This window comes from Salvelinus sp. IW2-2015, linkage group LG3, assembly GCF_002910315.2.
Source record: "Salvelinus sp. IW2-2015 linkage group LG3, ASM291031v2, whole genome shotgun sequence".
NCBI classification, from domain to species: Eukaryota; Metazoa; Chordata; class Actinopteri; order Salmoniformes; family Salmonidae; genus Salvelinus; species Salvelinus sp. IW2-2015.
In genome coordinates this window covers 9,818,512-9,839,076 of record NC_036840.1, presented here as the reverse complement: position 1 = coordinate 9,839,076, position 20,565 = coordinate 9,818,512, and the positions used below count along the sequence as shown (strand labels likewise).

At 41.8% G+C, this 20,565-nt stretch overlaps 1 pseudogene; it reads left to right on the top strand.

The window, feature by feature from the left end:
• LOC111956064 (metabotropic glutamate receptor 8-like) overlaps positions 1 to 13,181 on the top strand; it is a 190,284-nt pseudogene extending 177,103 nt beyond the window's left edge.
• The last annotated feature ends 7,384 nt before the right edge of the window (positions 13,182 to 20,565 follow it).

Sequence of the window (20,565 nt, the reverse complement as noted above, 5' to 3'; positions counted from 1 at the left end):
GGACTTATTMCACCCGTTACTGAAATGGTTGCTCCAGTTMAGATGYTTTAGGAAGTGTCARAGCTTAGCCTTCCCAACCCGGTGGTCATTCTTKATGCAGGTTTCTGGTGAATAAAAATTATAAATGTTTTATATCCTCTCTCTGGCTGGATTGCAATAGGAATTGCAGATCACTTTGTAAACCAGCATAATGTGCCTTTCAGGCCTGATGTGTCCTGTTAACCATGCATTTCAGGCCACTGTATTAGGGTACATCTAATCCCTCAAAACAAGTTCTTATGAAATATGTGTTTTATTGTCTTCTAAAARTGAAAATGGTTGAATGCAACAACCATGTCTCTGTCACTAACAAATGAAGTAATGGTTAGTAACTCTACAATTGACTCGAAAGGCAAGGCACTCTGGGAAATAAGCAAATAAGGCTTTACACTAAGCAGTGTGTTAATTGAACTCTGAAAAGTGTGGCATGGWATAGACAACGTACCAGTGTTAAGTAAACACTCTCTGTGTTGAATTAACACTGGAGCATTTGCTCAGTGTGTCCGTGTCTGTGTGTGTGAGAGAGATTGGCAGTATCCTGGGATGACCCCAGTCAGTCCCAGCAGCAGAGTAATAACCAGAGTTGGGTAGGTTACTTTCTAAATGTAATCAATTACAGTTACTAGTTACCTGTCCAAAATTTTAATCGGTAATGTAACTTTAAACTCAGTAACGTAATCTGATTACATTCACTTTTAGATTACTTTCCCCTTAAGAGGCATTAGAAGAAGACAAAAATCTATGTTACTAATTGAATGAAATCTATTGCAGGACAAATCAATGTTCAAGTTTACATAGCTGGCCATATATGGATGTTAATTTTTACTTTATAGTTTGGTTATGTAAGCTTATTCTAACCCATCGCTTTCTACTACATATAATAACACGATTAAATTATATCTTTACATTAAAAACCAAAGTCTATCAGAATTCCAGTCATTACAATAAATGTTATACCCCTTGATCTTCAAGAATAGGACTTGGAAATATGAAAGTATAGATTAGCCAAATTGTTTTACCTGAGCATAAACCCCAAAACTAAGGAGTTATTAGCCAGCCCTACTCTGTTGTTTATGATTTTGTTGTCATGGAGGACTGATTGGGCTCATTGATTCAACTTGAAAAATAAATGCTGCGCTCATGGAATGTCATGRTTTGAGCACTACTGAAAAGTGCTATTTATGTGAAAAAGGAATGTGAAAAAGGAATGCCTTATGCTACAGTTACCGTAGGCCTATTTGTTTACCTTTTTGTTGGTGACACTTTGATATCTTGATAATATGCAGCTGTTTAAAGGGCAAATTCACAAATGGTCGCCCCGCCTCTGTTTTGGTAAAAAGCTGAGGGATGGGCCTGGAGAAATGGAACCACACCCAGATTACTAGACAGAGCTATGGATGCAAGGACTGACCATCCATCAAAATTATTGTTTTAACCATGTTATAAGGTTTTACAGTGGTTGTTTACATGTACAATGTTTACAAACATAGGAGAAAAACAAGCWTACATTTTGGGTTCTCATGGAGTGTGACTAAGCTCAWGAGGCATTTATAAGTTATGTTCTTCAAGAATCAATGGATATATATGAGAGCAGCAGTGTGATTCACATCAATGAGCTATGTAGATGTCAAATAATAAGTGATATCCGTATCGCCGTAGACTACACCACTGCTGTTATCCTTACCTCCAAGCGTTTATTCAAGTTGGATAATCTTGGATGCCGACACCAGCCGCACCATTGGAAGACATTGTTTGGACTGTAGCCTACAAAAGCCTAGTCCTACTCTTCCCCCAGGATCCATCTAACACATTTTGTGTGTCATCATAGTGGTCTCTGACTTGTGGTCAGACTCGCTCAGGTGGAACAAACTTAAACTTGCGCCTTTTTTCAATGCTGATTTGAATGTCTTTGAGACAACCAGAGAAGTGTCAAAGATTTTTTRCCACAAACATCCTTTCTGAATTTAAATGTAATCATCTAGTTTTTCAAAAGTATCTGTAATCTGATTACAATATTTTTTGCTCATAATGTAATGGATTACAGTTACCTTTTTTGTTGTTGTAATCTCTTACATGTAAACGGATTACATGTAATCCGTTACTCCACAACCCTGTGGTTTAAGTGATGGTTATGGATGGAGGTAATGACATAAAGCCTAGAGTATTGACTTCTCTAAAGACAGCTTGATACCATAGGAAGGAGAGCAGTGGTGGCTAGCAGAGTGGAGCTAATGGCCCTATTCTCTGTGACTTTGGTAGAGGCCGCAAATATACACACAGATCACAACGGGTCAGCCCCACTAAAGCACATATTTCCCATTTCCTCCTATCGTACCTGCACAGCGAGGGAGGGATGGAGAAGATATAGAGAGGAGAGAATGAGAGGGAGGGAGGGAATAAAAGAGACAGAAAAAGATAGAGAAGGAGAGAGTGAGAGCGGGAGTGTGTGTGTGTGTGTGTGTGTGTGTGTGTGTGTGTGTGTGTGTGTGTGTGTGTGTGTGTGTGTGTGTGTGTGTGTGTGTGTGTGTGTGTGTGGCTGTACAGCTAACATCTGCTGGGTGGATCCCCATGCTCTCAGCAGAGTGTAATGGAGACTGCTATCTCCAGACGTGCTGCTTTTATAATGGAGGGCTTAGTGCTCTGAGGAATGCCTCTCTCTCTTGCGCTCTTTTCCCTTTCTCGCTCTGTTTTTTTTCTCTCTTTCTCCCCGTCTTTCTACCTCTGTCTTTGTCATTCTCCCCATCTCTCCCCCATTTCCTTTCTCTCTTTCTCTCTCATTCTCCCCTCTCGCTCCTCCCCTCCCTTTCCCTTCTCTCTTTTCTCTGACAAAAACTCTCATCGGAGGTGATCTCTCTCTGTATGTACACACAGTCCTGTCAGTGCTCTGCTCTCCCCGCCCACGTTCACCCAGGGCTCCTTCTGCTGTAATCTACAACGTTAGCTGCTCTGTATCCTATTAAAGTAGATAACGCGGACCGTTGTGAAGATAACTCAGATCAAATATTAGGAGTTGAGTGTCCATGTTGTTGGATGAGCATTTGATGAGTCACTGAAGAGGGAAATGGGGCAAATCACATATGGCACCCTATTCTCCACATATAGTGCACCAAAAGTATTGCTCTAAGAAGGAGGGAATCCTAACTTGCAATTAAATCAAAAATCCCCTTAGTTATACGTCAATGCCAGTGGGACACAGTGACATTTTGAATTAAATGGTCGTTTTTTGGTAGGATTCTTCCCTACCTTAGTCTGACTGTATGAGTAGCACCTACTGCATACATGTGTTCTCTAGCCCTATTCTTCCTCTAGGCAGCTGTTGTTGTGTTGGTACGATATGTACTCTCCAGAGCTGTTGTGAGAGGAGAGTGATGTCACCGGGACAGAGAGCTTAGCTAACAGGGTGACCTGCTATTTGAGTCACACCTAGCTGGCATTGAGGAGCTGCTCACACATAGATTCTACACGCACAACATTCTTCCACAGGCACCGCTCCAYGTTTCCCATAAATGTTCAACTGGGTTGAGATTTGGTGACTGCGACGGCCATGGGATATGGTTTACATTGTTTTCATGCTCATCAAACCGTTTAGTGACCACTCGTGCCCTGTGGATGGGGGCATTGTCATCCTATGGCGGCATAGCCACGGTAGCCAAAATAATGGCCTGCCAAGCATTTTTATACATGTCCCTAAGCATGATGGGACGTTAATTGCTATATTAACTCAGGAACCACACCTGTGTGGAAGAACRTGCTTTCAATATACTTTGTATCCCTCAATTACTCAAGTGATTCCATTATTTTGGCAGTTACCTGTAGCTAGCAGATCGTAACGGGTTTATGTGATGCTRCATTAGKCGTTACAGGATAGGTACTGTTTGGCGTAGCACAGAGAATTTTCGAACCAAACTTCACGTGGCGATACTATCTTCGTTCGGCCAATTGATCAAGACAGGTGTGTGTCATCATGACATGCAGCACTTTAGGGTGATGGGTCACCTGCCTCAATGAGAGAACATTTGAAATAGACACGATGGCAGCATACACATTGTTCAATTACTTCATGGAGCAAAACATTTTAATAACGAAGCATTTTCAAAATTCAAACAAACCACCTCCAACTGGACACAGACATTTTAAAAAGATACATGTTTGGCCGAATCGAGAACGAAGATAGTATCACCAAGTTAAGGTTGGTCAAAAATTCTCTATGCTACGCCAAACAGTACCTATCCTATAACGCTTAATGGAGCATCACATAAACCCGTTACGAGCATCACATTAGCCCTCTAATCACACCTATAACGCTAACTGACACACACTGACACGCAGTTCATACTGTTGCCATGCCAAAGTCATGGCACGCAGGCCTCAGGGCCTGCCTAGAAATGTGTACCAGTCCACACCGTTAGTACATTGTCAGAGCACACTGTACACACACATGCATAWGTACACACACACACCTAGTGGAAACTAGAGAGAGTGAACAAATGTGAAGGATGATGAAGGCCAGTGATAAAGATTCCTCTAGCGACTTGCTGGCCCAGCGTGATGACTCAGTCACGATTTATGGCATTGTTTGAATGGCTGACCATCTGTGGGCTATAATCGGGGTCAAACACACCTTATCTCTGGCCATCTCGATGGAGAGACATTCCCACATACAACGATGTGCGCTGAGAATCGGGAAGCAAGTTCAGGGAGTGAGTGTTTCAATAAATAAACGCAACATAATACAAAACAAGAAACACGAACAACGCACAGACATGAAACAGAAACAATAACGCCTGAGGAAGGAACCAAAAGGAGTGACATATATAGGGAGGTAATCAGGGAAGTGATGGAGTCCATGGGAGTCTGATGACGCGCAGGTGCGCGTAACGATGGTAACAGGTGTGCGCCATAACGAGCAGCCTGGTGACCTAGAGGCCGGAGAGGGAGCACACGTGACAGTACCCCCTCCCCGACACYCGGCTCTAGCCGCATGACGCCGACCAAATTGACGATCCCGGGGATCAGGAGCGGATCGGTCATCCCTGCTGATGCGCGGGAACCTGACAGACCGGCTGAGGCAGGGGAGCCTGGCGATCTGGTGGATGCAGGGCCGCCTGGCGATCTGGTGGATGCCGGGAGCCTGGCGATCTGGTGGATGCAGGGGAGCCTGGCGATCTGGTGGATGCAGGGGAGCCTGGCGATCTGGTGGATGCAGGGGAGCCTGGCGATCCGACGAAGGCATGAAAGCCCGACGAGCCGGCTGAGGCATGAGAGCCTGTAGCGGCTCCCGGACCCAACGTCATTCCACCTGACACAAAAAGAACAACAACAAAAAGCACTCCCTGATGCTTCCCTTAGGTGAGGCATTATTCTATAACGATGTGCGCTGAGAGTCAGGAAGCAAGTTTGAGTGAGTGTTTTAGTAAATAAACGCAACATAATACAAAACATGAACAACGCACAGACATGAAACAGAAACAATAACGGCTGGGGAAGGAACCAAAGGGAGTGACATACATAGAGAAGGTAATCAGGGGAGTGATGGAGTCCAGGTGGTTCTAATGACGCGCAGGTGCGCGTAACGATGGTAACAGGTGTGCACCATAACGAGCAGCCTGGTGACCTAGAGGCCGGAAAGGGAGCACACGTGACACCACAGAAGTCCTAGGGTCACTGAAGCCAGGAGAGGTGAAGACTGATGAAACTTGAATCGACTAAATGAATGTTACTTTGTGAAATAAATTGTCATGTTTGGATTGTTTAAAGAGTTCATAAAGAGCTATGAATTTTGATGTGTTTCATGGTACTCTAAGTGCTATGGATTTATTGTGACAGAGAATCTGTGTTACTCTGTTTGCTTGACGGCGGATAGTTCAGAGAGGAGCGACACAGGAGTGACGGTGTTGAGGTGTGGATATTACATTAGAGAAGGAGTGTGAAGTTCTATGCCTTTTGTATGAATGTTTTGGGCCATGCAAACTGATGTTAATTCGACGAAAGGAGATACTGGGAGTTGGCATTCTTGGAAGAATAAAATATGGGTTTGAACTTAGATCATGTTGGAGGGGTCTGTGTGTGTGTGTGTGTGTGTGTGTATGTGTGTGATCATGTTGTCATTGGTTAACCAATCTCCCGATGTATGGTCATAGTGGTGAATTTTCTATGCTGTTAAGACTRAGGATATTTTGTATAATTTTTWATGWGAAGATTTCTGGTGTCTGTCATTTGTTAATTGTATTCATATTGTGTAACTGTAATAATTATGGTTACTTTAAAATGGATACGAACCGTAGTACTCAAATTTCGGAGTAATATTCTTTGAATTATTATTTGGTGAAATGTCTAATGGTAAATGTTATTAATAATATACAAAGCATCAATGCTTGGTCTCCAACCCTGCGTCTCTGAGTCAAGGTTAACTCAATCATTAAATGCTAGGACATTGATTGCAAGACATTAGCTCCTTGTCCCTCAGCCTCTTAATAATTGCATGAAGGTAAACCTAGACTTGTGCATCTTATAGTATTTCGAGTGGTGATGCACCACAACACACACACACACACACACACACACACCACACACACACCACACCGATCACACACACACACACACCACACCACTTCCAACGTTCTAAGCCTTCTCTCATCTTCTTTCCGGTGCTCTCATTAGAGTGGATATACTGTAATTGTATTACTGTCGACATGTGTAATCTGTTCACGCTGTTTCTCTTGGGCGGAGGGGGCGGTGGAGCACTGGTTTGTTTTCTCCTCAGCGGAACGCTATGCTGGCTGCCGGTGTGTTGTGCAGTTGTGACTGAAGAAGCGTGACTGGCATCTGCTAGCTGTGATTCCTGCGCCATGCTATAGTCAGGGATGGACACAGATGAGTGGTTGCGCTTTGAGAGGAATCCCTCCGATGGTGGAGGGTCTGTGTGTGCGTGCGTGGTGCGTGCGTGAACATGTTTGTGTTTAGTTTCTATGAGCTCCACTTGGTGATATGATACCAAAGGGGTTTTGTCAAGTATAATTTCTGACAAAGTATAGTAGCCAGTAAGGGTTATCAGCGTTATGGTTTTATCAGCTTAGGTTTATTCAGCCTATGGTTATATCAGCGTGGTTTATCAGGATGGTTTATATCAGCGTATGGTTTATTCAGCTATGGTTTAATATCAGGTATTTATATCAGCGATGGTTTAATACGTATGGTTATATCAGCGTATGGTTTATATCAGTGTATGGTTATTCAGCTTATGGTTTATATCAGCCGTTGGTTTATATCAGCTTATGGTTTATATCAGCGTATGGTTTATATCAGCGTATGGTTTATATCAGCTTAGGTTTATATCGCGTATGGTTTATATCGCGTATGGTTTATATAGCGTATGGTTATATCAGAGTATGGTTTATATCAGCGTTATGGTTTAATATCATGTAGGTTTATTAGTGTATGGTTTATATCAGCGTATGGTTTATATTAGCGTAATATGGTTTATATCAGCGTATTGGTTTATATCAGCGTATGGTTTATATCAGTTTATGGTTTATATCAGCTTATGGTTTATCAGTTTATGGTTTAATCAGCGTATGGTTTATATCAGCGTGTGTTTATATCAGCTTATGCTTATATCAGTTTATGGTTTATATCAGCGTATGGTTTATACAGCGTATGGTTTATATCAGCTTATGCTTATATCGTTTATGGTTTAATATCAGCGTATGGTTTATATAGCGTATGGTTTATATCAGCTTATGGTATATCAGAGTATGGTTTATATTCAGCGTATGGTTTATATCAGCGTATGGTTTATATCAGTTTATGGTTTATATCAGTTATGGCTTATATCAGTTTATGGGTTTAATATCAGCGTATGGTTTTATCCAGCGTGTGGTTTATATCAGTTTGGCTTATATCAGTTTAGGTTTATATCAGCGGTATTATGTTTATATCAGCGTATGGTTTATATCAGCTTAATGGTTATATCAGTTTTATGGTTATATCAGCGTATGGTTTATATCAGCGTTATGCGTTTATATCAGCGTATGGTTTATATCAGCTTATGGCTTATATCAGTTTATGGTTTAATCAGCGTATGGCTTTAATCAGCTTATGGTTATATCAGCTTATGGTTTATATCAGCTTATGGCTTATATCGCTTATTCGGTCCTTATATCAGCGGCATGGTTTATATCAGCGTATGGTTTTTATATCAGCGTATGGTTTATATCAGCGTATGGTTTATATCAGCGTATGGCTTTTGTATCAGCGTATGGTTTATATCAGCGTATGGTTTATTCAGCGTATGGTTTATTCAGCGGTATGGTTTATATCAGCGTATGGTTTTATATCAGCTATGGTTTTATATCAGCTATGGTTTATATCAGCGTATGGTTTATATCAGCGGTATGGTTTATATCAGCGTATGTTTATATCAGCGTATGGTTTAATTATAGCGTATGGTTTATATCAGCGATTGGTTTTAATATCAGCGTATGGTTTATATCAGCGTATGGTTTATATCAGCGTATGGTTTTATCAGCGTATGGTTTTATATCAGCGTATGGTTTATATCAGCGTATGGTTTATATCAGCGTATGGTTTATATCAGCGTATGGTTTATATCAGCGTATGTTTATTCTTATATCAGCGTATGGTTTTATAATCAGCGTTTGGTTATTAATTCACTTATGGTTTATATCAGCTTATGGTTTATATCAGCTTATGGTTCATATCAGCGTATGGTTTATATCAGCGTATGGTTTATATCAGCGTATGGTTTACATATCAGCGTATGGTTTATTCAGCGTATGGTTTATATCAGCGTATGGTAAGGTGTTATATCAGCGTATGGTTTATATCAGCGTATGGTTTTATCAAGCGTATGTTATACAGCGTATGTTTATATCAGGGTTGGTTATATCAGCGTATGTTTATATCACGTATGGTTTATATCAGCGTATGGTTTATATCAGCTTATGGTTTAATCAGCGTATGGTTTATATCAGCGTATGTTTATATCAGCGTATGGTTTATATCAGCGTATGGTTTGTATCAGCGTATGGTTTATATCAGCGTATGGTTTATATCAGCGTATGGCTTTATATCAAGCGTATGGTTTTATCAGCGTAATGGTTTATACTCAGCGTATGTTTATATCAGCGTATGGTTTATATCAGCGTATGGTTTATATCAGCGTATGGTTTATATCAGCGTATTGTTGTTATATCAGCGTAATGGTTTTATATCAGCGTATGGTTTATATCAGCGTATGGTTTATATAGCGTATGGTTTATATCAGCGTATGGTTTATATCAGCGTATGGTTTATATCAGCAGGTTGTTATATAATCAGCGTATGGTTTATATCAGGTATGGTTTATATGTTTATCAGCGTATGGGTTTTATATCAGCGTATGGTTTATATCAGCTATGGTTTATATCAGCGTATGGTTTTAATTCAGCGTATGGTTTATATCAGAGTAATGGTTTATATCAGCGTATGGTTTATATCAATGTAATGGTTTATATCAGCGTATGGTTTTATATCAGCGTATGGTTTATATCAGCGTATGGTTTGTATCAGCGTATGGTTTATATCAGCGTATGGTTTATATCAGCGTATGGTTTATATCAGCGTATGGTTTATATCAGCGTATGGTTTATATCAGCGTATGGTTTATATCAGCGTATGGTTTATATCAGCGTTATGGTTTATATCAGCGTATGGTTTTATTATGCAGCGTATGGTTTTTATCAGTATGGTTTAGTATCAGCGTAATGGTTTATATCAGCGTATGGTTTATATTCAGCGTATGGTTTATATCAGCGTATGGTTATATCAGCGTATGGTTATACTATATTTTATCAGCGTATGGTTTATATCAGCGTATTGGTTTAATATCAGCGTATGGTTTATATCAGCGTGTATGGTTTTATATCAGGTATGGTTTAATATCAGCGTATGGTTTATATCAGCGGTATGCGTTTTATATCAGCGTATGGTTTAATATCAGCGTATGGGTTTATATCAGCGTATGGCTTTTATATCAGCAGCGTATGGTTATATCAGCGTATGGTTTTATAATCAGCGTATGGTTTATATCAGCGTATGGTTTATATCAGCGTATGTTTATAGCGTATGGTTTATATCAGCGTATGGTTTATATGCGTATGGTTTATATTTCAGCGTATGGTTTATATCAGCGTATGGTTTATATCAGCGTATGGTTTATATCAGCGTATGGTTTTATATCAGCGTATGGTTTATATAGCGTATGGTTTATATCAGCGTATGCTTATATCAGCTTATGTTTATATCACGTCGTATGGCTTATATATCAGCGTATGGTTTATATCAGCGTATGGCTTATATCAGCGTATGGTTTATATCGCGTATGGTTTATATCAGGTATGGCTTATATCAGCGTTTTATATTCAGCGTATGTTTATATCAGCGTATGTTTGCGTATGGTTATATCAGCGTATGGCTTATATCAGCGTTATGGTTTATATCAGCGTATGGTTATATCAGCGTAGTAATGGTATGGTTATATCAGCGTATGGTTTATATCAGCGTATGGTTTATATGTCAGCGTAATGGTTTATATAGCGTTATGGTGTTATATCAGCGTATGGTTTATATCAGCGTATGGTTTATATCAGCGTATGGCTTATATCAGCGTATGGTTTATATCAGCGTATGGTTTATATCAGCGTATGGTTTATATCAGCGTATGGTTTGTATCAGCGTATGGTTTATGTCGGTGTAGATTGGTCGGTGTACAGTTGTTAGTGTTTAGTTTCTGCCCGTGTGTAGTTTTTGAAAAAGGGCAAAACTAGCAGAATTTACTTGTAGAATGGTTACAGTATGTTGATGCCTTTACCCCCCCTCCTCCTCTCTCCAGATGTACATCCAGACCACCACCCTGACTATCTCGCTCAGCCTCAGCGCCTCTGTCTCTCTGGGGATGCTGTACATGCCCAAGGTCTACGTCATCATCTTCCACCCGGAGCAGAACATCCCCAAGCGTAAACGCAGCTTCAAGGCCATCGTCACCGCCGCCGCCATGTCAGGCAAGCTGCAGAAGGGAGGCGACAGGCCCAACGGAGAGGTCAAGACGGAGCTGTGTGAGAGCATGGAGACCAACAGTGAGTAAGAACACACCTTTACTAACCTATACATAATACACTTATATATCTAATGGTATATTGTATACACCTATACTAGCAGTATGCATATCTACATCTACACCAGGGTACCCCAACTACCGGCCCGTGGGCTGAATGGTTTWATTTGGCCCCCACAAGTTAAAAAAATAAATAAAAATAAAGTGTTTGTTGAAATTTCATTGTTGGACATAAAAGACTGTCAAAACAGCAGGAAATCAGCTCCAATGAATTACACATTTTGGAAATCAAGTATTCCCARGCACAGTAGAGAGACACGTGACCGTATACAAATGTTATTAAGGTTTGAAATGATTACGTTTTAGGCAAACATATSTGTTTGGGCTTCTTGCGGTCAATTTGCCGTCTCCAAATTATGTGTAGTTATATTCCGGCCCCCGACCATCCACTCAAAAAACAATCAGCCCGTGGCTGAATCTAGTTGATGATCCCTGGCCTACACTAATATAACTAACAATCTATACACCTAAACTCATCGAAAAAAAACTAATCTATAGATCTACACTAACACACAACAGAAATAATCTATACAACTTCACTGATATATCCAACAGTATAACAGTAGTTACATGTAAGTTGGGCCCTTTTTCATATCTCTCATTCAAATATCGGTACTTTTAATATATAAAAATGTCATCTGAATTGTAAACAATGTTCTTGATAGAGCAGCACGAGTGCTGCCTGCAACCGTTTTTTTGAGCACTATTGTTTACGGCACATACAGAGTGTTAAAATGAGCTTCCCGTTCAGCTTAACTGTGTGTAACAGCTTACGTAAACTTCAAAGCTTTGTTGCGTGCGGAGCTAGCCGTGCCTCTTCAACAGTACGGCCTGGAAATGTTAGTCTTTCTCCCGTGGAGATTTCAGAGTGGGTGTTTAAAGCATTTATTTTATCACGGAGGTGATCTGGGTGTTCTGAGAGGTTTAGAAGGTTCCGGAATGTTTGTAGTAATTAGGCTTAATCTACTGTGTTCTGTGTTCTGAACTGCTGCAGATTGCACTCTTTCTTCATTACAGACCTGAACGCGAAGAAGTCTCGCAGTCAGCAGTTTGGTCGGCTAGAATAACACACAATAACACACAATAACACACACACACGAACAACAACACAACAAACAGCACAGGCCACTCACACATCTATTCCCTCATTGGCACAACTGACTGGACTCATGCAGAGTTAAGTTTCACAAACCCCAGCCAGAGACGTTATTTTCATAAGCGATCTGCCTCGGGTTTGTGTTGTGTGAAGAAGAAGCTGTTGGAACAGTTGTGATTTGTACAGTTTGACATATTGTGTCTTAAAATCCTCGTATTAACAAGGTGGGTACAGGGCACCGTCTTGACGATAGCTCAGTGCCAGCGGTCCGTGGTCGCTTGAAAACAACTGACATTTTACAACCAACAGCTACAGGGAACGTATAATGGACTTGATAAACACAGCCTCAGACCCCAGACGCAGGTGTGCACTAATGTTACGCGTCAATAGGAAATATATATCCCTTGATATATTTCCTCTCCTCTCTTCCCTTCCCCCCCCCCCCCCCCCTGGCAGCTTCACAACTAAGACAACATATGTCAGCTACAGTAATCATGCCATCTGAACAGCACCAAAGTGGAGGGAGGGCTGAGAAAAGGAGCTGTCACTCAGACAGATGACGGACTGACGGACGAAAAGACGGCCAGACCGATGGAGCTCCCACCGCCACCGGTAACCAAGCATGAGACATTTTATATTGTTCTGACAGCATCAAACCTACTACCACCAGAGAGGCGGGACCACAAAGACCAACCACCAATCAGTGGGCCCCGTTTGCTCTCTTTCTGCAAATCACAGCACAACGGTCCTGCCATAAACTTTGAACTAAACGTGAAGACAACGGTTTAAAAAAAAAAAAAAAAAAAAAAAAAAAAAAAAAAAAAAAAAAAAAAAAAAAAAAAAAAAAAAAAAAAAAAAAAAAAAAAAAATAAAGGTGGGGGAACAGACAGGATCGATAGTAACCCCACCTCCCCCGCCACCAACCACCCCCCGGCTCACCCCTCAACCACCCCCAACACCACCCACCCCACCACCGCCACCGACCCGACACCTACCACCCCGCCACAACCAACCCATGCCCAACGCAGCCCACTCACCCCCCCCACCCACATACACCAACCAACACCCCCCCCCAATCCCACCACCCCACACAACCATGCACCACACCCCCACTGGCACACCCACCGGCCACCCTATCACAACCCACTGCACCCCACCCCCATGATCTCACTGCAGGACCCCACCCCCACACACCCGGCCCACGTCGCACCCCCCACCAGCACCACCCAACACACACCACCCACCACACACCACGCCACTGCAGGCTCTCCCACTGCAGGCTCTATGCGTCCAGAGAAAAAAAGGAAGAAAAAAGAAAAACATAACAAAACAAAACAGTGTGTAAAAGATTATACATAAGGGAAATGTATATGGGAGATCAAAAGACATTAAAAGAGTTTAAAATTAAAAAATATTTAAAAGAAGAAAATAGAAGACACTACGAGAATCGACCATGATGTTTATTTATTCTTACTTGTAATATTTTTGTGGTTGTGAAGATTTTTCATTCTTGTCCCAGCTGTCGTGACCTTGCATACTCAGAAAGTTTGTTCTTGTATCGAATGGCTAACTGAATGGGTAGCCCTGGGTTGTGAATCTGTAAATCCCCTGGTTGAAGCATGCCAGTTTTTATACAAATGATTTATTTATAATAAAGGAATGTTTTGCAAATGTATAGATTTGTGCTTATGCTTTTAAGATACAACGCAGACACCAATTGTATATGTTTTTGTTTATTACTATATTAGTGACCGACTTGCTAGATTCGGTCTTCTGTAGCAAAATTTGAAATGGTGTTTTTTACATTGGATAAAAGTAAAGACTCAGAGCTAGAAAATGGTATATCATACACTGCAGTTGAGGAACAATGGGAAAGTAATTCTGCTATGAAAGTTGATAAACTTGTAACCTCACTTCTGAGAAAATGGCCTTTGAATGTTTTAGTACACCTACTGGAGAGCTCTTCTTTGTCTACACCCATTCAGCATCGTTCACACCCTCTTAAGTTTTAGCCCAACCCATCTCTTTAAGGATTTGCATGTGAGGCCATGTACTAAACAACCAAAGTTTTCAAGACTAAATGCTGGTTTATACTATGGGTGTGTTCTGGACGTTCGTAAACTCAGAGCGTTGTCAGATTGTACATTCATAAATTCAGAGCGTTTCGCTCTCGGAACATTCAGAGGGCACACTGGACATTCTGGCCAAGGAGTAGGGTTGATCCGAGCATTCTGTCCTAACAACAGCAGTCAAGCACCCAAGCTAACTGGCTAATTTTGGCTAGCTTGCTAGCTACTTCCAGACACAAATGAGCTCACTCTGACCATTTTACTCATCCTATCAGAGCTGGTTAGGCTGTTTTTATCAGCCTTGTTGACTGCAACTGTGCTGCTGGCAACAATTMAATTATGCTTTTTTGGCAGTTTTTACTGACACCGGTCATATTCTACAGGTGTTGAACGTTCATAGATTTGTCAGTTATTCCGCGCTGGCACACTCACATGAGAGTGCTCTGAAATCAGAGTAGATAGCCAGAGCAAATTTACCAGCTACATCTATCAACAGTTGTRGCAGTGACATCATGAACATTCTATTGAAATGGTTACTCTAGCTAGCTAGCTAAACAATGGACCATAATCCCAACTCGTGACGTTACTACCCTGCATGAATTTGCAGGTAGCTAACCAACCAGGTTCAATGTTAGCTAGCTAACATTAGGCTATAACTAGCAAAGCTTCATTAAATAGTACCCGCAAACACCAGTCTCAACGTCAACAGTGAAGAGGCGACTCCAGGATGCTGGCCTTCTAGGCAGAGTTCCTCTGTCCAGTGTATGTTTTCTTTTGCCCATCTTAATCTTTTATTTTTATTGGGCAGTCTGAGTATTGGCTTTTTATTTGCAACTCTGCCTAGAAGGCCAGCATCCCTGAGTCGCCTCTTCACTGTTGATGTTGAGACTGGTGTTTTYCAGGTAGTATTTAATGAAGCTGCCAGTTGAGGACTTGTGAGGCGTCTGTTTCTCAAACTAGACACTCTAATGTACTTGTCCTCTTGCCCTGGGGCCTCCCACWCCTATTCCTATTCTGATCAGGGCCAGTTTGCGCTGTTCTGTGAAGGGAGTAGTACACAGCGTTGTACGAGATCTTCAGTTTCTTGGCAATTTCTCGCATGGAATAGCCTTCATTTCTCAGAACAAGAATAGACTGACGAGTTTTAGAAGAAAGGTCTTTGTTTCTGGCCATTTTGAGTCTGTAATCGAACCCACAAATGCTGATGCTCCAGATACTCAACTAGTGTAAAGAAGGCTTACGTAGATATTCCATTAAAAATCAGTTAAACACTGTACAGCCTCATAACATGATTAAAACATTCATTTTGATATCATAGATGGTCAGTCATTGGATCCACATCTATATCTATTAATCTGAGATTGGTTKAATTTCTCCAGGCCCATCCCTCAGCTTTTTACCAAAACAGAGGCGGGGCGACCAATTTGTTATTGTTTCATCTGTGGATTTGCCCTTTAAACAGCTGCATATTATCACGATATCAAAGTGTCATCAACAAAAAGGTAAACAAATAGCCCTTACACAGCCTGGAGGTGTATTGGATCATTGTCCTGTTCAAAAACAACTGGTAGTCCCACGAAGCGCAAACCAGATGGTGATGGCGTATTGCTGCAGAATGCTGTGGTAGCCATGCTGGTTAAGTGTGTCTTGAATTCTAATTAAATCACTGACAGTGTCACCAGCAAAGCACCCCCCCCCCACACCATCACACCTTCTCCTCCATGCATCACGGTGGGAACCACACATGCGGAGATAATTCGTTCACCAACTCTGCGTCTCACAACGACACAGGAGTTGTAACCAAAAATCTCCAATTTGGACTCCATCAGTCTAATGTCCATTGCTCGTGTTTCTTCTCTGCAGCATAAGTAACTCTGGGTCTTCCTTTCCTGTGGCAGTCCTCTTGAGAGCCAGTTTCATCATAGGGCTTGATGGTTTTTGCAACTTCACTTGAAGAAACTTTCAAAGTTTTTGACATTTTCCTGATTGACTGACCTTCATGTCTTAAAGTAATGATGGACTGTCGTTTCTCTTTGCTTATTTGAACTGTTCTTGACATAATATGGACTTGGTCTTTTACCAAATAGGGCTATCTTCTGTATATCTGTCTCTTATACACATCTAGATGTGTATAAGAGACAGCTTCTGTATATCCCCCCTACCTTGTCACAATACAACTGATTGGCTCAAACTCAATAAGTAGGAAAGAAATTCCACAATTTAACTTTTAACAAGGCACACCTGTTAATTGAAATGCATTCCAGGTGACTACCTCATGTAGCTGGTTGAGAGAATGCCAAGAGTGTGCAAAGCTGTCATCAAGGCAAATGTTTGTTACTTTTAAGAATCTCAAATCCAAAATATATTTTGATTTGTTTAACACTTTTTTGCTTACTACATGATTCCATATGTGTTATTTCATAGTTTGATGTCTTCACTATTATTCTACAATGTAGAAAATAGTAAAAATAAAGAAAAACCCTTGAATGAGTAGGTGTGTTCAAACTTTTGACTGGTACTGTATCTCTTCCTGAAACAAGTCACATTTATTGATTTTCAATTATGAGGACAAAGACACAGTGACTTTGTCCTCACAACATTCCCAGTCCTGTACCCATCCTACCACCTATCCCTCTACAGTATGCTGTATCTTGTTTCTGCCAATCTGAATCTCTACACGTTTCCCTACACCCAAGAGGGCGGATTTTCCTTTGACTTTTTCTTTACTCTCTGTATTAATTAAACCATCAATACAGCAAATCACTTTTCCTGACACACAGCAAAACAAATTCTTTCCGTTTTGAGCGTAACGCATTTCTTTCATCGATTTTTCCTGGTCTTACAGCATTACAAACCTCTACCACTCCACCGAGGGCCGGTGTCTTCCATACCGAAGTAGCTACTAGTGGAGAAGCTATCCGCAAGCTGGGTGGATGACGAGAAGGCAGTGTGTGTGTGTGTGTGTGTGTGTGTGTGCGCACGCGGGCGTGTGTGTGCCTGGTCACCTCTGTGTGTGTGTGTGTGGTAATGGGTGTCTACTTGTAGACACTGAGGGCAGAATCCTTTATGTTTCTGAACTAGCCTGCTCCATCTCTCTAAATGTCGAAGAAAAAAATTACACGAGATCTGAGAAGCAGTGAGCTGCGTCAATACATTCATTCTCACTGGAGAGGAACGATCGATAAAGCTGAAAGAGGAACACACCACCTTTTCCTGTATACAACAACAGACGAGCTTTGTGTGTCAGATTAAAAGTAATGAAAGTCAGGCCTTTGTTTAACTGATGTCCCTGTCGGCTGCTTTGTGTGAGTCCAACCTCTCTCTACAAGAAAATGAGAAAAAAAGTGAAAAGAATAGGCCACGGACAGCACAATGATTTGTATTTACAACACATATAATGGGAAGCGGCTTGCGGGCCAAACAGCAGTCATTTTACAATAGACGAAATAGAGGACCGCTGTCTGCCGTTGATTAATGTTATTCTACAGCCCAATGTATAGCAAAAATACAGTCTTGCCTTTCCCATTCAAGTCTGACCATTAGCATACTGACAGATAAGAAGTGGTAGTTGAAACGAACATATTATAACCTGGCAGTGGACCTGGGGGTCTAAGCCTGCCACTCAGCAGTAGACAGGACTCCGGGTCAGGGATACTTTTGAGAGGGTAGTAGTGACAGTAATCCTAGTTATCTGCCTGCAGGCTAATTCAATTACCAGTTACACAGACCACTGTCACTGTCAGGGACAAAAGACTACACGCACCACACCAGGAGACTGTTCTCTCTATCGATCCTTTGTGTGTGCACTCGAGCGTGTGTGTGTTTATTGAGGTGAAGCAGGCAGATGGTCCTCCACTCTGTCTTTGTGTGTGCGTTTGTGTATGTGTGTGTGTATGGAGATGAATAGCGTGGATGAATTCTGAAGACTCTGAGTATGGATGTGGTTGCCATGACACCCTGACCAGTTGTTGGCAACACTGGACCTTTCATCTTCTCAGCTCTCTCTCTCTCTCTCTCTGTCTCTGTCTCTGTCTCTGTATCTGTCTCTGTCTCTGTCTCTGTCTCTGTCTCTGTCTCTGTCTCTGTCTGTCTGTCTGTCATGGAGATTCTGTTGTCCTAAAACACCCTCTTCTGTACAGCACAGACGTCAACAGGAGCAGTGGATAGGGCTGTCTGGGCCTCCCAATGTACCTATACATAATGTATGGAACACTTCCATTTTCAAGCCACTTTCTCCAAACAGATTTTCAAATTTGTTCAATAGTTTGATTATCTGACCATCTGCAAGTGTTGCTCCCATCCAAAACCTGAGGAGATGTGCTTGTAATCTGAGTTTGATGGACTGTTGTGTTCTTTTTTTCAGGTTAGTCACACACTAGGGCCTCATGGGAGGTTATTTCTGTGTTTGTATCTTTCCTTCCATAATAAGATTTTACCCGGACTGTGAGTCAGAATATTTGATTGTTTGTGTATTCCTGCAYCCCAATGTACTATAGCAGTTCTATTGTTTTAGGACCTGAGAACAGAGGCTCKCCAGAGGCTAGTCGAAGAGGAGAACGGGTTTAATCTCAAACCTACCGGTTGGCAAACCAAACACACACACTGGTCTACCTTTTCCATTTGAATAAATAGGGTACAATTCACTGTGGGAAATTTGATATAAACAAACACATACTGAAGGTGTGTTTGCAGATGTGACCGTTTGGCCCCAATATTGAAAACGCCAAGCGTCACACATGCTTTTCATGCCCAAGTTTAGACATGAAAGAAAAGTTTGTTGGRAATATTTCCCTTTTAGTTATTTACAGTTATTTGATTCCTGCAAGGTCTTCCGATGAGACTATATAAACATATGACTGTTTTGTGTTCCGACCAGCCTTCTCCGCTCAGACATCGTCGACGGCAATGGACGGACYCCTGGGACGGAGGGCGAGCTGTCAGAAATGTCACACCTGCCAGTCAGCATTCCCCTCCGTTCCCTGCCGCTCCCCGCRACTCGTCACATCGCTCCGGTGTGTTCTCCCGTTAATGAGGGAGCGTCCGTTAGAGAATACCGTTAGCGTGTTTAAACAGCGGAACGAACGGAGCCTAGTGCAGCCGGTGGGCAACACAACAACGCCTGTTTCTGTTTGCAGCCTGCACCGCACCAGGAGAATACTGATGCCTGCCCGCTGCCTGCTTCGTGCAGCCTGCCTCCCTTCCAGCTGCTAGCCTGAGAAATTAGGTTTGTCARATCGACTGTGTCTAAGGAAGTTATTTCATTAAAAAGGTGGCTGGTGTTTTCGAGCATGCTGGTGTTATGTAGCCTTTGCTATGTTGGGTGTGAAGATGTTCAATAGCCTAGCATGCCTCCACTAGGATCAGAAAGCTTATACAACGGCTATGTGTGTATCGTAACAGACCATTTGTTTCTGAGGGCTGTTTGTATGCCTTAGGGGCGCGGCTTTCTTTCAGGACACACTACATTTAAAAGATAATCTGTTGGAGGTTGTATCTTGAGACAAATGTATGTTGTGTAAATGTTGTATTGCAACAAGGTATATCTGACAATCACTAAAACAACTAAAAGCAGGCTGCCGAATCTCTGCCTGGMAGAAGAAGAAAAAAAGGAGGAGAAGAGAGAAAGAAGAGAAGAGAAAAAGTGGAGAGAGGAGAGACTTCCTCTGGGGATTGTTGAGTGCTTCGTCCAYCTGGACTGCACGTCAGGAAGCTGTCTGGGTGAGTCCAACTGATTTTGATTTGAAGTGAGACGTTCAGCACATCTAGGCACATCTCTTTTCCCCTTTCCCAAAAGATTAATTTCAAAACGCATGTCTCACCGATGAGCATAATTGGTTTCATTGACTGTGCCAAAGAGAGTTAATTTCGGGGAATGAAGGTGACYTGATCTTGTTAAGTATTGTACTAATTCAGAGGGCGATACAGCCGTCTGTCTGAGGTTTGTCACGCCGCTTTGTCTCTGAACAATGACAGACTACGCCGCCGCTCGCTGTTCTACTGGCTCTTTCCTCCTTTTAATATTTTTGGGATGAATTAAACAGCGCTACAGGGCCATGGTCAAGTCCTCTCAAAATTTTACAGAGTATCTTCAAAGACTGAGCAGTTCTTAAAATACCACTCCGGGGATGTTTCTTTTGGCTGCGTTGTGCTCTGTGGGCTGAATCTACGGTGTGATTATCATTGGAAAC